This window comes from Larus michahellis, chromosome Z, assembly GCF_964199755.1.
Source record: "Larus michahellis chromosome Z, bLarMic1.1, whole genome shotgun sequence".
Classification (NCBI taxonomy): Eukaryota; Metazoa; Chordata; class Aves; order Charadriiformes; family Laridae; genus Larus; species Larus michahellis.
Genome location: NC_133930.1, coordinates 44,430,021 through 44,450,959, shown reverse-complemented (window position 1 = coordinate 44,450,959; position 20,939 = coordinate 44,430,021). Strand labels below are relative to the sequence as shown.

The window sequence follows — 20,939 nt, the reverse complement described above, 5'->3', positions numbered from 1 at the left end:
GTACACAAGCTTGGGAATTCTTGGTTTCAAAATACAAACTTCGCTGCATATCTCTAAGACTGCATCCATCCTTCCCCTGGAAGTGAGTCAGACATGCCTTAGTGCATTCGATTTGTTAGTCAGAGTGACAATGAGACTTCTGCCCAGGCAAGAACATCAAAGTGTGTTTTCTAAACTGTCCCCTTTTTTGGTCATTAATATGTATTACTCTGTACAGGATCTCCCATAGCGATTCTGCCCTCAGAGCTATCACTGAGTCAAGTCATTGCATCTCTAACTGTAGGCAGCTGGCAAGGTCATATGGTCCAGAGTTCGCTTTCAGATAATTAATATAATGTGGTAGCGTATGTGATGTGATATATACACATTTTTTCTTATTATCTCTAGGGTATTTATAATCTTCTTTCTTATTATTTTTCTGGTCCCTTTCTGATACATAATTTTTGTTTATATCAAATGAGGAAAATCTATTTCCAAATTTTATGATGATTCTTTATAAGAACTTCAGGGAAATTAGAAATTCCTATTACAGTTTGACCTAAATATATAGTGCAGATACTTGCATGGCACAGCTGCTTTCCAAGAACACCTGTGTATTTTGCTCCTAATGATCTCTGTAAGTGGATTTCTCAATGCATGGATTACTGGAAATTTACAAGTTCCAGTACTGGAAGGGAAAAAACCCAGTATCTTTGTTTAATGCCTTCTGAAACAACCTTGAGAAATGAACCTTGGGTAAAAGTCACTTAGCATTACTGAAATTGTTTTACTAAGACATGTTTTTGCTGATGATTTATGTTGACAAATGGAATTTCTGTAGCATTTTCCCCTTGCACCTGGGCAGTCTTGCTTTGAGGGCTGCAGCCTGTGTACTGCAATTGTCTACAAGGCTAGCGTAAGGTAAAGATACTGTTTTTGTGGGCATTTTTGCACAGAAACAGCTTGTGAATGCATTTTTGAAGAGTACAGGGCAATGTCAGAGCTCTACCCCTCAGAAATGTAGTTCTGTTCCTTCCTTAAATACTGATTTCCCTTCAAAACAGAACAGACTTCTCAGTTAAATGATCTTTTTTGATTTGTGGAAATACAAGGTGCTTTTTCTCATTCTGTTAAAAAGCATTGTAGGCTGCTACATGCATCCAATTCATTCTTTCTACTGAACTTCTTCCTCTCTGCTACTAAAGTACCCTGCCAGGTACCACATATTTCAGGATAAAGAAGAGTAGGAAGAACAACTAAAAAGCCTTTAAGCAAGAGAAGGAAAGAAAAAGACAGAGATTATGACTCAAGCTAATATTTTCCACAGAAATTGGGAGCTGCAGAGACGCAGCTACCTGTGATTAGGATGTAAAAGAACCTCTTATATTTTAAGCTTTGAAGCTAGAGCAGGTTTGTTGTGGTTTGTTGTTTTTTTACCAATAAAAAAATGTGGATTTCCACTAAAGATATTCCTCCTGTAGATATATACATAAGAGTATCTAAAAACTAGTATTTTCAGTGTTTAGCAAATTGAATTTATTTCAGGGAAATCAGTGCATAATTTAATATCTAATACTCTAATGACAGAAAATGTCTGTGAAAACCTTCAACCTGTTCTGCTCAGCACACAAAACCAAGACTGGCTACACAGTCTCCCAGTGAGAGGTCTTCATGCCATACTGTGGAATTTTTGTCTGTTTTTGTCTGTATATAACAACTCCTCAGAAGATATAGCCTAAACAATATCTCGCAGTATTTTTCTGTCTTGAATTCTCAGGAAAACTACTATTATTTTTTTTTTCCTCATGAAGCAACTAGGACACGGAAGGACAAAATTATTTTAAAACCAAGAGCTATGTTTAAGAATTTTTAATTTACTTAAAAATAAAGCTGCCAATTCAGAATACTGATGAAACAAACTAGATAATCAGTGCAAAGTACCATTTTCTCTGAATCCCGATCATACAGATGCATTTAAGAATCATGTTTCACATGGGACTTTCTGCCTCAGCCCGAGCTCTCCCGTTCTTCATCCGTGCTGCTTCATTCCTGCCCTGCACTGTGCTGCTCTGCCACCCACTGGCCTCTTTATTCCTGATAGAGATAGGGCAGTGGAATAACAAAATTATTTTCCAACATACATCAAAATGGTGATTTGAAACAGGCCCACCTGAAGTATCTTTTCAGCAAATGAAGCATCATTTCAATGCTGTTCATATCTGGACTTTTCCAAAATGAAGAAGTCTGTCTAAACAGGCTGCTAAAGGACTGGAGCAGAGGCCATCCAGCACTCTGGATCATGTCTATCTATCCTGGGTACCACTGGGCTGCTGAACTTCCCACACATTTGGACTCATATCTAGGAGAGACGAGCATCTTCCACTGGCATTAAAAGGCAGCTATGGATGACCCATGCCTCAGAAAGTTAAGACCATTGTTTACGTATTTAATTGTGGATTGACCCCATAGATACCTAAAGTGAGGCTGCACATGCATCAAAACTTAGAGGTGAGAGAGGCCTTGGGTTCTACCTACCTCCCTGTATAACTTAATACCAAAATGTGAGACAAGGAATTTCCACAGACCGGAAAGAGCTCTCTTACCTTTGCAGTCTCTATGTTAATGTCTTATGGCTGTGTGTTGCTTGTTGCAGACCATGTTTTCTTGTCTATGGGAGCACTAGCATTAAGTAGCCAAGCCCATTTTTGCACTTCCAACTCTTCACAAGTTATTTTTATGTTTTGAAAATTAAAATGATACTACTGGAACAGAACTATTAGGTACTTAAAATGTTTTAGGAAGCTTCTATAGTTTTACATAAAAATGTAAAATCTTTCCCCAGTATTAAAAGCAATTAACATTCATAGTTTCTATTTCGACCTGGGAAAGAAGATGATCATAATTGATTTTGATTTAATATACGGCATAAATATGTCACCCCATATTTCCATGCTCACATGAAAGCAAAGCTTTTTATGAAGGACATCCAATATTCTGCTATATTAATGAGAGCCCTTTCTGTGCCACACATCCAGATAGCTCATGGACACGAGATGCTCATGTTTCTTTATCACTTAAACAAGAGTACTCATTCCTGAATTCATGTTCTGATCATCATATGAACAGTAATATTAAATAGCAGCAAAAGTATTACTGTTTTTGTCTTCTTAGAAAACCTGTCCTTTGAAGATACTCTTCCAAAGTACATCCCCCTACATACGGCTTACATTTCTGTTCTGCTTTCATTAATGAATTATGGTAAGTCTTAGCATGCAGTCATCCAGCCAACTTGACAGCCTGGTATATCCCTTTTATTTGAGAGTACAATAATTACAGTTTCCTTAGCCACCAAATTGACCCTTAATTTAAGTGGCTTAAATTCTCCAGGGCTAACAGATAGCCCTGTGTTTCCCTCTTGGAATAACAAAGAGCATGTTCCTTTTAATGATGGTCGTATTAGACATTCTCTCATTCACTGTGTTACTTGGAGGCAATTATGTTACATCAGTTTCCATGAGGTAGATGGAAAGATAAGAAAAAGATCAAGATGTTGCCACACTCTGATACTATGAACAGGCTATTCATGAACATAGAAAAAGGAGGTGGAAAAAAAAAGTAAGTCAGATTCTCAGCTAACACATGTGAGCAGTGATGGGGTCCCAGGAGCAGCTTCAACAGCCACCAGCTGAGGGACCTTTGTGAATAGAGTATCCTTGCACATTAGCAACTAAGGCACGCACCCAAGTGACAGCACCTGCAGCTGTCAACCGCCACATCACAGGGGAGGGAAGAGGAAACCTATACACCATCCTATCATCCAGTGTCACTGATTAGAGCAGACAATTCAGAAATAAGATTGTCTTAGTCTCTGAAGTATTATACAGTATGAAGGCCCTGCAGCTAACGTCTACCAAAGCATGATACATGTAATAGGGCAAAACTGGTATTCAATATGCCAAAGGCATATTTCTGCTAATACATCTGAGGTAAAGGTAAGAAATCAAAATACTGAAAAGCCCAGGGATTCTATCACAACAAACCAAAACCAGGAATAAATATCACATCATTATTGGATTCCACATTATTGGAAACAGATCTGCAGAGATTTTTGGAATTCATCTTCATTGACATCTGCTCCCAAGCTGCATCCTTATTAGCTCATTTGCATTCAGTAATTATCTTACTATTCCTTAGCTAGACTTAGAAGTTATGCAAATCAGGGTAGAGAAGATAATAAATTTCATCAGGTGCTAATTAAGTCACCTAGGGTTTACTCCATGGGAATTCTGCCATCAGTGCAGAAGGAACAGAATCAGGCGCACTGGTTTTGGTGCTGAGCACCTGTGCTGAACTGCTTGCAACGAAGACCCACACTCAGGTACAATACATAATATTCTAAATTATCTTTTTGCATCAAGTGTTCATCAGAATAAAATATTGTATTATGTGTCAATGTTATACTTTCAATACAGGATAGTATACCATACCAGCTAATACTTTTGTTTGAGACAATGTTCTAGTATCAACACTGGGAGAAGCCTAGCCTCAGCTAGGGTTCCTGGTCCCTGTTTCACCCTGACCCTTCAGACAGGTCAGGAACTGGTGCTGGGTGACTGGGATCACACTCTGTTACCTACAAACATTTGCTCTTCAGGTGTGAAGTAAAAGCATCCTTCTGGCCAGTGTTAACAATGACCTATGTCAGCTCATAATCACAGACATGGTTACAGCATATGTTAAGCATTCATATTTCCAGTTCAGCACAAAGGACAATCATGGAACTTTACACAGTGACAGGGACAGAGCTGAAACAATAGACCACCATGTAAGGCAACAGGCAGAAGGGCTTTCTCTTTGCAAACAGGCATTAGGGGATTACTTGGCAAGCTGTGTACACACAGAAAAAAATCGAGGGGAAGAAGCCAGCAGACAGAAGGAAACAGTTTGGTCCAAGAAGAAGGAAAGAGTAAGTGTGCTCTCCAGGGAACAAAAGCATGTGTGTGTAGTGAACCACCTACTGATGTTTGTTCCTTATGTGTTGGAGGGAATCACGACTTTAGTTTGATCTAGACACTGGGTTTATAGCTGTTCCCCTGTGTACACCTTGACTGATCTACACGCTCATAGAGATGTTGAGCTCCAAAGTTTCTGTAGAAGAGGAAAGGAACCAAATTTCAGTATTTCTCTGCTCTTCAGACTGAATCCACTCATGCCTTGTCTTGTCTGTACTTGCACAATCGATTTGTCTTTATAGTTCAGATTATCAGCATCTTGCGGAAGGAGCTGTCAGAGGTATTTTTTTAATAAGCATCATGCCTGCCCATATCACCATGCCAATAATTACAGTTCTGGATTGCTTTCTGTGGATTGTGTGACTCAGGCAAAAGTGAAAAGAAATAAATTAGAGGTATTATTGTAGCCGAGATCACAGACTTTGAATGAAGCTGTTGGGCATAGCAATTTAGATTTACATTTGTTAAAAATAGCTGTCAAAGTTATATGTCAATCTGTTAGCACAATGTTTAATTTATCTCTCTCCTCAGCAAGGTTGCCTGGAAACAGGGAAATAGTCTGAGAAATCCCTTTGTTGAGTGTGGTATCACTTGAGAAATCAATATGGCCACTTTATGACTGCTATTTTTATTCAAAGATTTAGAACCTCTGAGATAAAAAAACCAAAAACTTGTAGTAATTTTAAATACACCTGGTACAACTAGCAATTTGGAGGTAGGATTTTGTTCAGCTCACAGCAAGCCGTCACTTTCACAATTATAGTGTATACTGGTATCTCTCCTGGCACAAGTAACAATCACATTCAAGGCAGAGTTTCGCTTTCAATATGCAAACTTAGGACTGAGGGCTGACTGGCTTCACAGAGAGAAAGGAAAGCAAATTATTTTTAGCCACAGGCCGTGAGATTGCAGCACTAAGTGCAGTAAGTGCATGGAAGTATCCATACTTACAGTGTCTGTCCCTGGCAGACAAAAAGAAGTCTCATGGCCAGAGTAGCTCATTCAAATGATGCTACTGAAGAGACATCCTTCTAGGTTTGCTGTGAGCTCGTATACCATTCCACATCGTGCATGACTGAGAAGGGCAAGGAGGCAAGGACAGGCAGAGCTGCCTGTGTCAGTTACACTAACTGGTCAAGGGGAGAAATGATCATGCAAGATTTTTCAGAAATACAGCTTCATGCTGTGAGTCTCTTATCTGCCTGTGCTGAACTCCCTGCTGATGAATAATGGTCTTTAGGGAACACTTAAGAAACATGAGCATCAGTCACTGCAAAGAACTTTTTGAGCAAAACAGCTAGGTTGTAGGATTTCTTATAATGCAGGGGATTTATCAAAGCTTTTGATTTTTTCTTTACTGGATTATGCAGAGGTTTAAGAACCCAATACACCCTTAATTGTATGAAAAAACGTCATCACATAGGTTATTCCCCTGAAGTCCTTGGGACACACGTGTGGGTTTAAATGGACTGCTTGATCAGGCTCCATAATTCTTTGCCATATTCACCTTGCTACCAGTTTTGCAGACCTGCAGGTGACCCTGCTCCTTGGACCCCTACCCTCCTGGCAGTTTGGCTCTTCCATTTTCCACATTTCTCAGCATCTTGCCTTTGCAGACACCAGATAAGCACAAATATTGCTGAACTATGAGAACGCTGAGTATTAAGCCATGAATGCAATAAGCATAGGTGGCTGGAAAGGGTTTCAGTGGAGTCAGTTGCACCATTGTGCAGTCAGGACTTGAGGCAGATGCAAGCAGAGCAAAAAAGTGTAGGAGGAGGCAGTGCCTGCTGGAAGAGCAGGGTGAACAGTTTATGCTGAATAATTAATATGATGTGCTTCAACATTCTCATTCTTCACAGATTGTCTGTCAGCAGGCTTATGATTTTCCCATTAATTTTCTGTGGGGAAAAAAAAATCCAGTTTGATTTCTGCCAGTGATGTTGTTCATTATCAGTGGGGACAGAGTAAGCATTCAGTGTGCAGACTCAGGAGTTGCACTGGTTGCTTTTGGCTGTATAAACATGCGTTTTTTCTGTCACCTTACCTGGATAACGACATTCTTCAAAGCCTGGTCCTGCTACAATTGAATTTACTCCAGGATCCCTGTTGATTTGAATGATATGAAACAATACCCTGCAGTTATATGCTCAAATCAAATCAGTGCACCACGGGTACTCACACTGAAAATAAAAAAAAATCCCTAGAGGATTTTATACTCCACATGTGTGGATTTTCCTGTCCAAAAGGTTACTTATAGATGGAGGACATGACAATAAAAAGCATAGGCCAATTCCTGTTCTTTCTTAGATCTGAGTATGATAAGTATAATTCACTCGCAGCCGAAAGTCATTTTACATTGATATATTTAACAGCAAAATTTGACAAAAGACAGGAAGGCCAAGAGCTGATACGAAGCAACCTTTTGAGTTTTGTGGCCTTCAGCTAGAACTAAGATGACTCAAATAATATAACATGCAATTCCAATAACGCTACAGGGATCCTGTTCAAGAGCAAATGTAAATTATGATGAACTTATGCATCCCTGGGGATTTACACAAAGAGAATACAGAGATGATTACCTTTGGGATGAATGAAGGCTGCAGTACTCACTGTGCTATACCCACATTAGTTTCTGTGAGCAAGACATAAAGAACGATGGCAACAGCAAGCATAGAATTGTTCTCAGGAGGGTTCCAAAAGAGCTGCTCCACGGATGAACGCTCATCAGAGAAGCTGGGGTATCTCCAGGGCAACTTGTTTCTATGACACTCCTGCCACAAGCATAAAGTATTGATCTGCACAACCCTATAGATGTAGGCCTTGGATTTCATCAGTCTTTCAGTATAGTCTCTGACTGTACACTGCTGTAGCACTGTTTTCAAGAGCCATTCATGCATGGAGAAAGTTCAGCAGCTCTAGTATGGACACCAGCACACACACTCAGATGGATGTGGCCTCTCCGCTACTGATGCAGGTGTTCACATGCTAAGGTGTCCAGGCATATAAGAGAAAGTTTAGCATAAGTAGGACATGAAATAGTAATCAAGAAATTATAATCAAGTTAACAAAACACATGGATTAGAATGTGGGGTTTTTTTCAGGCAAAATAACCTTAATGGTATTTGATTTACAATTTACCAATGCAAGGATCACTCTGGGCCTGTTTCTTAATAATGCGTCATAGAAGTGCTGGTACTTCGGGGCAGGGGGAGGAACTATAGTCCCAGTCACGTGAGTTCCACCTCACCCCTAATCTGCTAGCATCTCTTAGGACCACTCTTCATAGTTTGCCTCATTGGTAAAGGCTGGTGGGGGGGTGTGCTGTAGCTTTACTCCCTGACAGCTCCATTCACCTCAGCAGAGGGATAGACTGGAAAGCAGGAGTGCTAATGTAATTCATTCCCTTAATTTGAGACAGTGACAAGCAAAGTGGTTACAAAGTAAAACTGCTTTTTTATGCAGTGCCTTGTCTTTGTTGTGGTCCACAAGAAGATGGTCACCTACAAAAGGGGCCTTTCAGAGGGGCACTCTAGCTCTTCAAGCAGAAGGCTTTATTCAGAGGGATCTTTAATTAGCAGCTGTAAAGAAATGGTGGTGTGGAGACTTTCCTAAAATACACTCGGGGGTTATGATACTGAAAACAAGGGAGGAACTTGAACAGTAGAGCAAGATAAAGGAAAAGGGATATGAGAAGGAAATTACAGATAAGTTTTCAAGATGACTTGGTTGAGCCATTCACTGAAACTGATCTTTGTACAGCCTCCTTAAGCTCTCTAGCCCAGACATTGCAAGTTCTACACTATGAGGAAATTGTTTTCTGGTCTGCTTTGCATTTGCAGGTATTAGTTAGGTAGCACAACTGGTGCTTTGCTAATGGCTAAGAATTGCTAAACTTTAATAGCAATATTAAGTTCAGAACTCATCATTTGTTAAGTTTGTAACTCAGATGATGCCTAAGACCTTTCTGTGAGTTTTCACTGGGCTGATGTTTGCTTGGCCACACAGCTTCTGCATGCGTGTATGTTGTCAAGACATATTAAACTTCCCAGGAAAAGAAAAATCTTATACAGAGAGAAGATGCCCTTCACTGACTTATTAGCCCTCATTCCTTAGATACTTAATATCAACTAGTCACTGCATTTAGCGTAATTATACTTGGCCAGGGCAACAAAAAATTGCTTGTCTACATGAGAAGCCCTGTTAAAAATCGATTTACCTCAGGAGTACAGGAGGGCTCTTCTACCTCACTGTGCTTCACAGAACTCCCCAAATCTAACTCGTCACTGTAATACAACAAATCTACAGAAACATAAACTGATCAGCTTTAAGTTGTGTGTTTCATGGAAAGTGGAGGACCATAGACTGACTACATTTGTAGAATTTTCTTCCTGTCTTGACCCTTAGAAGAGGAGGGAGTTCGGGGAGATCTCTAAAATAACTTGCAGGGTTACATGGAGAAGTTCAGCAAGCTGGTCCCTCCCTGTGCTCCTCCCCACTTGCTGCTCGTTTTATTAAGAAACTGAGGAAACTGGAGGGAACCCCAAAGATGACAGCAGCGCTCGTGGAGGATGCGCTGCCCTCCGCAGGCAACCTGCCTTAGAAAGCTCACTGCTGCCTCCAGGCCAACCATTCAAGCGGGAGAGACGCCCCTCCAAGAAATAACGTTATTTTATATTACCTTAACTACCAAGACATACCTCGCGGCAATTAAAAAAAAAAACAAAACACCCAAACAAAAATCAAACAACCGACCCCCACAGCCACCAAGCCGCTTCCCTTCCCCCTGTTGAGGACGCTTCTGCCAGAGGGCGGCGGCCTCCCCCCGCTCACCTCACGGGCCTTAAAATGGCGGGCGGGGAGCCGCCGCGAGGAAGCTGCCTTTGCATGGGCGCCCACATCGCTCTCTGAGAGGGCTAACACGAAGGAGGGGGGAGCTGAGGGTGCGTTTGTTTAGCTGCCTGCACCTGCCCTGCTGCCAAAGGCGCTCCGGGCGGCGGTGAGGGGGGCGGAGGGGGGGCTGCAACCGGCATTGGCGGTTGCAGCCCCCCCTCCGCCCCCCTCACCGCCGCCCGGAGCGGCAGCTTCGCCCTTCTGTGGTGGTGCGGACGCAGCTGTGGAATCTGTGAGTGTTTGTGGGGGGAAAGGCCCAGCCGAGGCAGCGGTAATTTACAATTTAACCGATGGACCAGTTAAGAATCGGTGATGTGAGTTCGTAGGCCATTTTGCTCTCCCTTGGCATCCCCGAGGGGTTTGGCTTGGCCTCAGGGGGGCTCTGGGAACCCCAGTGAAGGGGCACAGGGATGTTGCTGGTGAAGGAGGTGGAAAGGATGAGGTGAAAGTCTGCATTTGGCCGACTAAAGGGAGGGGGTACGTTGGTAACGGTCCTCATCCCCTTCGTTTTTTTACAGCAGGTTTGCTTTTTCATGCCTGAATGCGTCTCTTCTCGTAAGCAGGTAGAGCCGCTGGTAATGTAGTGCATCACAGGTAACAACGTGCACTGCCTATGCACAGTAGTGCATCTCAGGGCCAAGAGAAGTCCTCTGTATTCTGATGTAAAAGATGCTGCCTTCAGGTTTTCCCGAGAGATAAAGGCAAGCTTTTTATTTGCATTTGGGAAAACAGAAAATAGGCCAGGGAGCAGAATAATCTGCTTGGTTGATAAAGATGGCAAAAAAATTCCTCTGTGTTTCATTGCACCGCTGGATATTTATCCCCACAGCCCTTCATTACTCTTAATTGTTCTGGACTAGAAAAATTCTTAGCAACTTTCACCTCAAAGTGCAGTGTAAAACAAATAGTCATAATTTCTTGGATAAAAAGCTAACCTTTGTGAGAGCTGCCCCTATTTTTGTACATATTCTCAGTCAAAGAAAGGCATTTTGTCTCTTTGATATAATGCCCAAGCTTGCAGATATATTGTGTCAGGAGAGATGCTTATGGGGTATGAGAGCTAGTGTAACTTTATTTTTGTATCAGCGGAGCAGAGACAAGCTGAAATAGAAGAGGTGGCCACTCTCCCCCAAACTGAAATCAGACTCAAATATGGTTTTGGGTTTTTAGGTTTTCTTTTGTTTTTTGCCTATTTACTTCTAACTTACAGGCAGAAACTACTATGCTGTATGTGATCCAGTGCTACAATGGCTTTCCCTTACTGTCCTTTTTACCTGTGATCTTGGGACTTCAGAAGGTAACAGTACACCTCAAATGGTACGTATATTATGTATATGGTACATATGTATATACATATATACAAAACTATACCCTGCACACAAGAGACAGTCAGAATCTTGAGGCACAGAAAGACCATTATTTTGGACATGAATTACCAATATAATTGGGCCTTATGAACTGGAGTTGTGCATAGCAGAAATGGTAAGATTTATCTGCAAAAGCACAGCCTTGTAACGCCTGTAGCCACCTGGTCTTTTTCAGGCAAAAGGCCCCGTGAGATTCACAGAGACTGCAGCATACCAGCACACAGCTGTGCACTCATTTCTGATGGACTCATCACTTCAAACTGCTATAGCAAGAGATGGGGAAGTAGGAAATATTTCTTATATCCCACTGAGCTCCATCAGGTGGGATTACTGGTTGACATCTGCAACCCAACTCAATATTAAGTCCAGCCACCTGGCTGAGGTGCCCAGTGTTGGGGATGGTCAGTCTGCATGGAAGATTTTGTAGTTGCTCCTGTTGTTGTAGTTTCATCTCCAGGCCTCATCCCTGATTTCTTGCCAGAGCAGGAAGCAAAGCTCCTTCTAGCCCAGTTTTGCAGACCCAATGAATTCAGGTGAAGATGGGCTCAGGTATTTAAATTTTCTGATTTCCTTCAGAAGTTTGACCTGCCTTTCATGGATTCTGCTGCAGCTACCACTAATGAAAGCTACAGGTGTATATCTAAGATGTGTTTCACAGAGCCAGTTTCCCATTTGGGTGCAGAATAAAGCATCTGTTCTGAATTCGGCACATAAAACCTCTCTTACTGATCTTAAAGAAAAGTATGTATGTGAAATGAATAGAAGGCATGCCACATACATGAACTGGGCAAGCCAATTTATAGTTGCGGTTACGCTACTGTAAAGGTAAGGTGGTTCATTAACTACTAGTGGTGCTGTGTTTATACCACTGATATATAGTCTTATTTAATATATGTAAAATGCTTTTGTATGTCTGTCTTTAGTATGGTCGATCTGAGGCTTGGGAAGCCACCCTGTGAATTTACGGAGCAATCACTATTAATCCACAGAGTGGTGCTGTTGGTGTATTCTGGATGTACTGCAGCAGAATACAGATGTTTCTTTAGTCTGTTTAATTTAGCTACACTTTTTTGTCCAGGTGGCATTGTAACTATGGACAAAATTTAAACAGAATACTTTACATTTCTTTTCCAGGCACTCAGCCTCTCTGAACAATAAGTGTTCTGTTCTAATTGCAATTTTGTGTGTCTGGATTAGTTTTCATGTTTTTCAACTGTGCTCATGTCATGTTATTGTTGTTTATAAGTGAATGTTAGTGTTGTTCTTTGACCTGGTGCAGAACTGGAGAGGGCTGTCTGTCCTTCTCAGTCTTTTGTCCCTCGGCATATGAGGTAGGGTGACCTCAGGGTTTTAGATGACAGCTGCGGACTATGGTGTCTAGAAGGGCTTCCTTCAGCGTGAGGCTCGGCGCACAGGGAAGCCTAGTACAGGAGCCAGCGTAACACCTCTTGCTCACCAAGTGAGTGTGTGATAGACGCTGGTGTCCTCTACTTTATGACTGAGCAGAAACAACACAGTTGATACTCAGTCAAACTTCTCTACATTATGCCACCACATGCTTTTGTCTGTGTTATGCCAGGACAGTATAACTCTCTGAGAAGAGAATATTTTGGTTCCCATGCCATAAATTGCTGGCCTTTCTGAGGCAACTCCCAGTGACTCCTATCTGTACCATTCTGTACCGCCCTAAGTAAGTTACTCTTTAGAATTTACTACTGTCTTGGTTATTGTGGAGAATTAGGCTACCTTTATTTTAACCATTGGTTCACCAGCTACAGGTCACAAGAGTCAAGTTCTTTTTAACTTCTCAGATAAATCAGCCCTTGCAGACCTTTCTGCCCTTTCTTGAATTCTCTGTCTACTTTGACTCCTTGACTGCATCACAAAGGAGTGAAGTAACTGCTGCTTCACAAAACGATGTGTCTCTTGATTTTTCTTGAGCCTCACTGGTGAATCCAGCTTGAATCTCCCCTAATTAAAAAATAACGGAGGAAGCCCTGTCTTTCTGTCTTAGCTATAAGGTAGGATTTCAGACAGTTTGGCTTTGAGATCTCAGTTGATGTGGCTAGTCCTATGGCAATCTCTCTGACCAGGTTTCTAACCAGTGTTCACCTAGCTAGTTTAAAATAATTACTAGATATCTGTGTAAATGTACTCTGAAGGGTGCATAATATATTTTATCAGGAAAATTAATTGCAATTTTATCATGAACAAAGGATTTCTAATGGCTTTAAAATTTATACAAGATGAAACAAGAAGACCAGATCTGCTGAGAAGAGACAGATAATCCTTGTTTGAGAAATCAAGAGCAAATTCTGCACAGAGAATCTATGTTGCTTTACAGAAGAAATGTGTTGTTTTATATCTTTGTGAAAGACCTTTGTGCAGATTTACATATTAAAGCTGCACAGACTATATTGCAAAACACTGATGAAAATAGAGCACGTTGCCAGTGGAACACTTCGTTAATGTGCACAGTGAGCCTGGTGATCTCTTATCTCTGCATTCAGCATATACAAGGTTTAATTTTGTAAAGGCTGATTCTGTCATTCTTTCTCTGCTTAAACTTATTTTAGTATATACTCCAGTATCCAGTTCTTGTCTGTTTTAGCTATACAAGTGTGTGTCAAGATTTCATTGAAGTACACATTACACAAACTTTGTCGGTGGCAAGTTGTAACAAAGCTTTATTTTGTACAGTAGTTTCTTCAGCTACATCATACTTCCAAGATGCCTGTGACTGTTCTGTGAGACACTATTTTCAGTTGCCAAAAAGTGCACAGCTTTCAGAGGAGCAATTTTCTGTGTTACATATCTGCTTTGGGCTGATACGTACCTAAAGTTGAAGCTCAAATAGTTCTGCCATTTCTGGAAGTATGTACAGGGGGGTAAACAAATTCTTTGTTGTTGTTGAGAAGACCTGCATGCTTTGTAGAAAAGTTTTTGATGTGGTGGGGAGATTGCTCTTTTGCTAGCTGGAGCTTTCTCTAGCCTACGCAAACGTACCTCTGTCTGGCCAGGTTGGAACTTTCAAAAAAGTTTGATTGCACGTGCTCAGTAGAAGCTTTTTCAGAGCACAGAGCTAAATTTAGCCTAGAGATCTCACTTGTAGTGAGGGTGCTGCATCCTCTGTCACTCCTTTCCAGCTGCTCTGTGCACCAGTAACAGGCCCACAGAACCACAAAGCATGCTTACTTCCAGAACAATGATTTTTCAGTACTTGCTCCCACTGTGTATGTGGAGGGCCTTTTACAGATTAGAAAAGGTAGTAGACTGGGGCAGGAAAGCCCTCACCCCTATTGAGAAAGGGAGACCATCAGGACAAAGCAGTATAAAAAGCTTGCTAAAGGACCATTCCCCCGGCAGCAAATGCTTTCTGCCAGAACTTGGAATTGAATATGGGATTTCCAATCAGTATCTTCCTCCATGGCCAGAAAACAGCTTTGAAACCCACTGGCAAAATATGTTTCTTATTTTCCTTCACTGACTTATCCAGTTTAAGGTTAACAATTCACATGCATATGAAAGAGCTCTTTTAGTCCAAGCTGACAATCTGTATGGCCTGGAATTTCTATTTTTGCAGGAAAAGAGTGAAGTTAATAACATTAAAAGAAATTTAGCACTCCAAAGTTAAGCACTCCAGATTTGTGATGTGCAGTCATTCCTCCCCTTGCCTTATTTCCTACAAGTCCTCCAGATTCTACAACAAATAATTCAGGGATTCTGGAGACAGCAGCCTTATTTACTGCATAGCTTTCCTACACTCCCAGACTGTCTGTCCTCCACCCAGAACTTTGCTGAGGCTGTTTGGAAAAATAGGATGTACTCACGTACTTAAAAACAGCAGGATAGCATATGCACAAAGGGGCCAAGTTTCAACAACCTTAGTATTCTTAGCTCCTAACTGAAGTTTTTAGACTGCAGAGTGTTTGATTTTCCTTAGTTTAATATAGCTTTGGAGAGAGAGAAGAGGTTGTAAGATTAACTAAGAAAACCAAAACACCGATAGAGGATAAATCTTACCCTGTTTGAAGAGGAAATAAACCAGGTATCAGAGCTTTCTTAGGTAGTGGGAATGGTGAGACTTAAACAGATTTCTGCCTTTAAATGTTTATTCAATTTCTTGTAGGTTCCATTTTGTTACCTTTCCTCCCTGATTATAATTCATCAAGAATGGAAAGATGAGCTGCAATTTTACAGAAAGGTAAGGACCTAATTGTTTGTAAGTACTTAGGTTTAGAAAATGGCCAGTACAAAAAGGTGTTCATCTGTTTCAATTCAAGTGACAACAAGACATTTGGCACTGGTGGAGGTTTGGGGCTATAGTCTTTGCAGACACAACTCCATTGCTTCCCTGAATAAGCTAAATACACTCCAACTGTTTTTTTACTTTCTTTCCTTTCAAAATGGAATTTGGCGTGGCTGCATCTCTGGTCCTGTGGGGCTCTGACACATACTGGTGCAAAGCCCAAGGGTTGCAGGTGTGGAGTTTTGTACATAGCTGTGCAGGGTTAAGCAGTAACAGCAATTCTCTGTAAACAGTTGTTACATTTCTCAATTTTACGATGATCTCTTGAATTGGGTAAATATATCTATGACCGTGTTCCGTGTAGCCTTTTAACAAAGACATAAAGAAAGGGAACTATTTTCTGGCCTTTAAAACATTCTCACTTTCCCATTCCTAAATGCTAGCCAGAATCAATGAGAGTATCTTTGGAAATGTTTAGTCTATTCATCAATTAGGCTTTGTTATTAGTGAATGGCTAAATTTACATGCCCACCAGTATTCTTTTTAACACTAATAGCCTGAATTAGAGAAAGTCTGAAGTTCTGCAATGTTTGGTTGCAGACTCATGGTTTAGTGTCCCCCTTCTAAAGGAAAGGGCCCCATGGCCTCTTCTTCCTTGTGTGCCTTTTCTGTCTGTCTTGGGTTTCTCTGAGGCAGTATTAACACTGCATGTTAGCCAGGTGACATTTATTTGAAAACATAGTCCTCTGGGGAAAATTCCCCTTTTTGCATAGGATGGGACAGAGAGTAGGGAAGTGGCTGGAGATCAGTCTATTTTGCTTCATCACCCTTTCTCAGGTCTCTTCTGGGACAAGGGAAGTAACTTTGGAGGTGCACTAGGGAAACACGGATGTAGTGCAATTTGGATCACACTTTCTTGAAGCCAGAGGCCTTTTATTTTAGTGAAGGTAGAAATGGCTCTAAAAATGTCTAAAGGGGAATTGAGACAGGATTTCTTTTCTGAAGAATGCATGAAGGCACGCAGTTGTCTTCAGAGGGTGATAGGCTTTCTGAGAAGAGCAATATTTCAGGATTGTGTTTGTCTTGTCTGTCTGGGGTAAGGAAAGAGCTCGATGCCTAAAAGGGGAAAAGGAAGGAGTATTCAACTGGAGCTCAATGGAAGGATGTGGTATGGCAAAAGGATAAAGGAGGTCACGTAGAGGAGATGCAATCTGGAACAGATTTTTTTTTTGTTTGTGTGTGTGACAAATTAATAGACTCTTACACTTGCTGGGATCCCACCTTCTCCTTTCCAGTTGCCGGGACTTGTGTGTGGGCTCTTTCAATGCTGTCAGTTGCCATACTTCATTAATGACCTTTAAGGGGCTAACATTAACACCTGTTTGTGGTTATTTCCTGTCACTGTTTACTCTCCCAGATGGTACAAATACAATATGCCCAGTGTGTTAGTCATTTGTCAGTAACACACTCTTTGCCAGCTAAATGCCATTTGTGTTAAATTTGGCAGCCATTTCATAGCTTGAAGAATCTGTCCTCTAAGTCAAAAGCAGAAATTGCAGACAAATCTTAGATACTCAAACAAATAGGAAAGAAATAGCCCAATTGTTTGTCTTTCACCTTAAAGTTTATTTTCTTGTACCAAAAAGGTAGAACTGAGGAGAAGCAGCAACTTAAAATCTAAATGAGTGCCTAAGACTGAGACGGGTGGCTTCAGTGCAGTTGGATAGGGTGGACTCATGTGATCCTGAACCTACTATTTCATGACCAAAAGATGTGTGACTTTGTTCTGATGACTGAAACCCACAGATACTGGAAGACTTTGCTGCAGAGAAGAATGTGGTCTCCAGCTCTTGAATTTAGTTTTGCTGTTGCCTTGGGAAGATATTTAAAGAAGTAACCAGAAGGCTGATAACCATGTTTCTGGAGTGCTCTGAGAAGTCAGCTAATACTGGCCAAAATGTTTCGTGTGTGTGTCATGCATGACTTTGATTTCCAGCTCTAGCAGAGTAAGGAATGTGTTTTTTTCTACGACTGTAATATACCATGTCCATTTCCAGTTCTAGGGAAATGTTTTATATTGAGAGTAATAAGAAAAACATCATATTAATGCCAACTATCTTGGCTTTGTCAGAGATAAAAAAGTTGTTGACGTATGTATTTGGGAATTTCTAGCCCAAGAGGCAAAAGTCTAAAAGATGAGTAAGTGAATACCTCTGCTAACCCATAGACCAGTTGTTGACTAAAATCATTACTATATAAATTGCTATATTCTGCACAGGAAAGGTCAAATAGGGTGCTTGTGCCAACAGTGGGCCTATAGATGCATTCTTCCAGGTCAGATGATGTTGTTTAGAGGCTGAATCCCTGTCAGCTCTGCCTTGATGATAGAGATGATAGCAAAGCATTTAGCTCTTCATTCTGCACAGGCAAATGTCCAAAGCTGATTATTTTACTAGACCAAGCGAAGCAAAGACCTCATGGAGTTGTGAATGCAGCCAATTATTTTTAAGGTCCTTAGCATGTCTGGGCATGTGTATAAATGTTAAAATCAATTATGAATGCAAGACAGTTTTTAGCTAAATAATCAGGATCGTTTAAGATACAGGTTTTGAGTACAGTTTCTTCACTCATAAGGTCTTATACATCTGAGTGAATATGATCTTATTCACTCACCAGCTCCTCCCAGGATGAGTGATAGTTTGTCAATAATCCCATCAAACCTGGAAAATGGGTTCTTGTAAGTAAAAAGGTTCTGAGAGAGCAGAGCAAGGCAAAACCCACAGCTGTAGAAAAGCCACTGAAGAGCGGGCAACTAGAGGATCAATGAGAGGTCATCTTCACCCAGGCTCTCAGAGCAGAGAAGGTTTTTTAATACAAGGCATCCATATCACAAATAGGTAATAGGACCATTTTACATTCTCGTGCTGCACCAACCTCATCCCCAACATGCAAGGGAGGGTAGCGTATGGGTAAGGGGACTCAATTGAGCAACCATTGCCTTTGTTCTCCTCTTCACTTTGGAGTCTCATCTCTTTGAAGCAATCTTTTGGCTTTTGTGGGTGTGGGATATGTCTGCAGTATGTCGTAGAACAAATATACTTATGGTTAAAGATTTTTCTCTAGGTATTACCAATCTTGATACCCAAAACTTTTACCAGTTTGTATGAAAAGCAACCCCATTTTTTTTTTTTTTTATTATAGATGGTGCCAGACTCATGCATTGCAACACTAGTGGCCATGTACAAACTGGCCTCATAGAAACCAGGCAATTAAAGAACTGCATAAGAAGATGAAAGGAGCTAGAAAGACAAAGCGAGGCAGAAAGACTTAGGGTGTCTGGCTTCAATGGTAATGATTATGAGCTGAGGCTTCTTTTGTTCCCTGCAGTTTGATGCCTCTTCATTGAGATGGGTGTGATAAAACAGATAATTCTCTAAATTCAGATCATTTCTGCATTCTGTTTTACAGTGTGCGTCTACAACTACCACTGAATACCATTGGCCAACTGAACGGGCAGCAAAGAGCAGGGAGGAGATAGAAATACACATAAGACATGCTTTGGATTTTGGAAATGCCAAGCAGCTGACTCAAAAGAGTTGACTTTTTGAATCCAGACAGCCAGTAAAGACTGGTTTATTTTGGAAGCGGTCTCCTGCTTCACTCTAACTCCCTACTGATTACTGAGGTTTAATTTCCTATATCAGAAGAGGTTTGTGTTTCTGGTTGTATGGTAAAGAGTGAGACTGTGGGTTTTGAGGCCCAGGCTTAAATTCAAAGGGGTCAGAGTGGCTCCCTCTGTATGAAGAAGCTAAGGTTTCTAACATTGCTGGAGGAGGCCATGTAGTCCAGAACAAGCCTCCTTCAGCACAGATGTTTGACAATAACTATTAAAAAATACTGAAAGCCTTATTCAGCATGGGACTTAAAAACTGGAATCCTCCAACAATGGGTGGGCCACAGATTTTCTCAACAGCTCAAGAATAGTTTCTCCTGTACTGGCAGCCCTGCAAACTCAAGCAGAATGCTGGAGAGCTTGTTGTGTTCTTTCTGCTTTATCACTATCAGTCATAAAAAATAAGTAATTGTGAATTAGAGGAGAATTTAAGTGCTGATTAATATTGAGAAAGAGTGGAATCTGTCTGGCTCCTCTCACAACTGTGATGAGAAGCTGTGATGACAGGATGCGTGTATGTGTGTGTATACGTGTGTTCACAAAAAAACAGGGCTAAGATGCTACTTACAAAGTTCAGGCAGAAATGAAGGAATTTTTGAGAGTTATTTGTCTCTTTTCAACTTGGATTAGCATTTAGAAGTGCTTGCACAAATCACCTTACAGGTCTGCTTTTTCCATCTATTCTCTATCTCAAACAAATCTCTTACCTGATTTTGAAAAAAGTAAACCAAATCTCATAAAGGCACAGACCCTAAGCAGGAAAAGATGGGACGATGTCTGCTATTCATTCTCTTGAGGAATATCCATAGAGAGCTATGAAAACTATGTGGGATTCCAAATCTATCCCTACAAGTTGACTAACAAATAATAAATGAGACATCCTTGTGTCATTAGTGGAGAGCAACGTGTGCTCAGGGCAGTCTTCCTGCCAGTTGTTAGTATTAGAAATAGAGCTGAGAGCACTGTCTGCAGTCTTGGGATGGAACATCATAAAAGATGCTTTACTTCAGTCCAGGCACAGTTTAGCCTGGACATTAGTTTATGAACTCAGTGCAATGAAAATTTTTCAGTATGGAGCTAGGATTTTCCAGACACCAAAGCCTGTTTGCACAAGTTGAATCCTTTTTATTTTTAATCACTGCTACTCTCTGCTTTCTTGCTCCATATAACACATATTTTTTATCAGCAGCAAATGGGATCGCTTTGAATATGCTGTTATTTCTAGTTTTAATGATGTCTTTGTACTTTGATTGATGTGGATAATACGTTCAGCATGATCCTGTGCCACAGATTATCATCAAAACAGATTTTTCTCTGGAGAGTCTTTGGCTTGGCTATAACACCAGACATTTTTTCTCAAAAGTATTAAGAAGATTCATTAACGGCAAGGCTAGAAGGGAGAGAGAAGTTCCTGAATTCTCAGTGCAGGGAGACCATTAAAATGTCTGGAGCAGGTTTCTCTTGTTACTGATGAAGGTGGACAAGAATTACCATTCTATCTGACTCCCGAAGAACTTGCATTACTGTTCTGGAGCCATAGGCTGTCTTTACGCTTTTGAATCCATGTACACCTGCCATTACCTGTGTTACCTCCACTGCCCCAAGGGCAGCCTAGAGAGGCTCTTTAGCTGTGCCTGTGCTATGAAATTCAGGTGGAACATTCCCAGCTATTGGGAGGTTGCTTGTGGTCAGAGAGTGTTAGAGTCTTCCTTGCCATAGATGGGGCCCACTCCAGCTAGCGTTCTCGCCAAGCCATTCGCAGGCGC

At 41.1% G+C, this 20,939-nt stretch overlaps 1 long non-coding RNA gene across 1 annotated transcript in view; it reads left to right on the top strand.

Annotated features, from left to right (window-relative positions):
- Positions 1-10,059: 10,059 nt before the first annotated feature.
- The window catches only part of LOC141736183 (uncharacterized), a 28,476-nt gene continuing 17,596 nt past the window's right edge, over positions 10,060-20,939 (top strand). The window contains exons 1-3 of the long non-coding RNA XR_012584916.1: positions 10,060-10,116; positions 11,095-11,201; positions 15,381-15,455. This is a non-coding gene — a long non-coding RNA (uncharacterized LOC141736183). The remainder of the gene's footprint in view (positions 10,117-11,094; positions 11,202-15,380; positions 15,456-20,939) is intronic.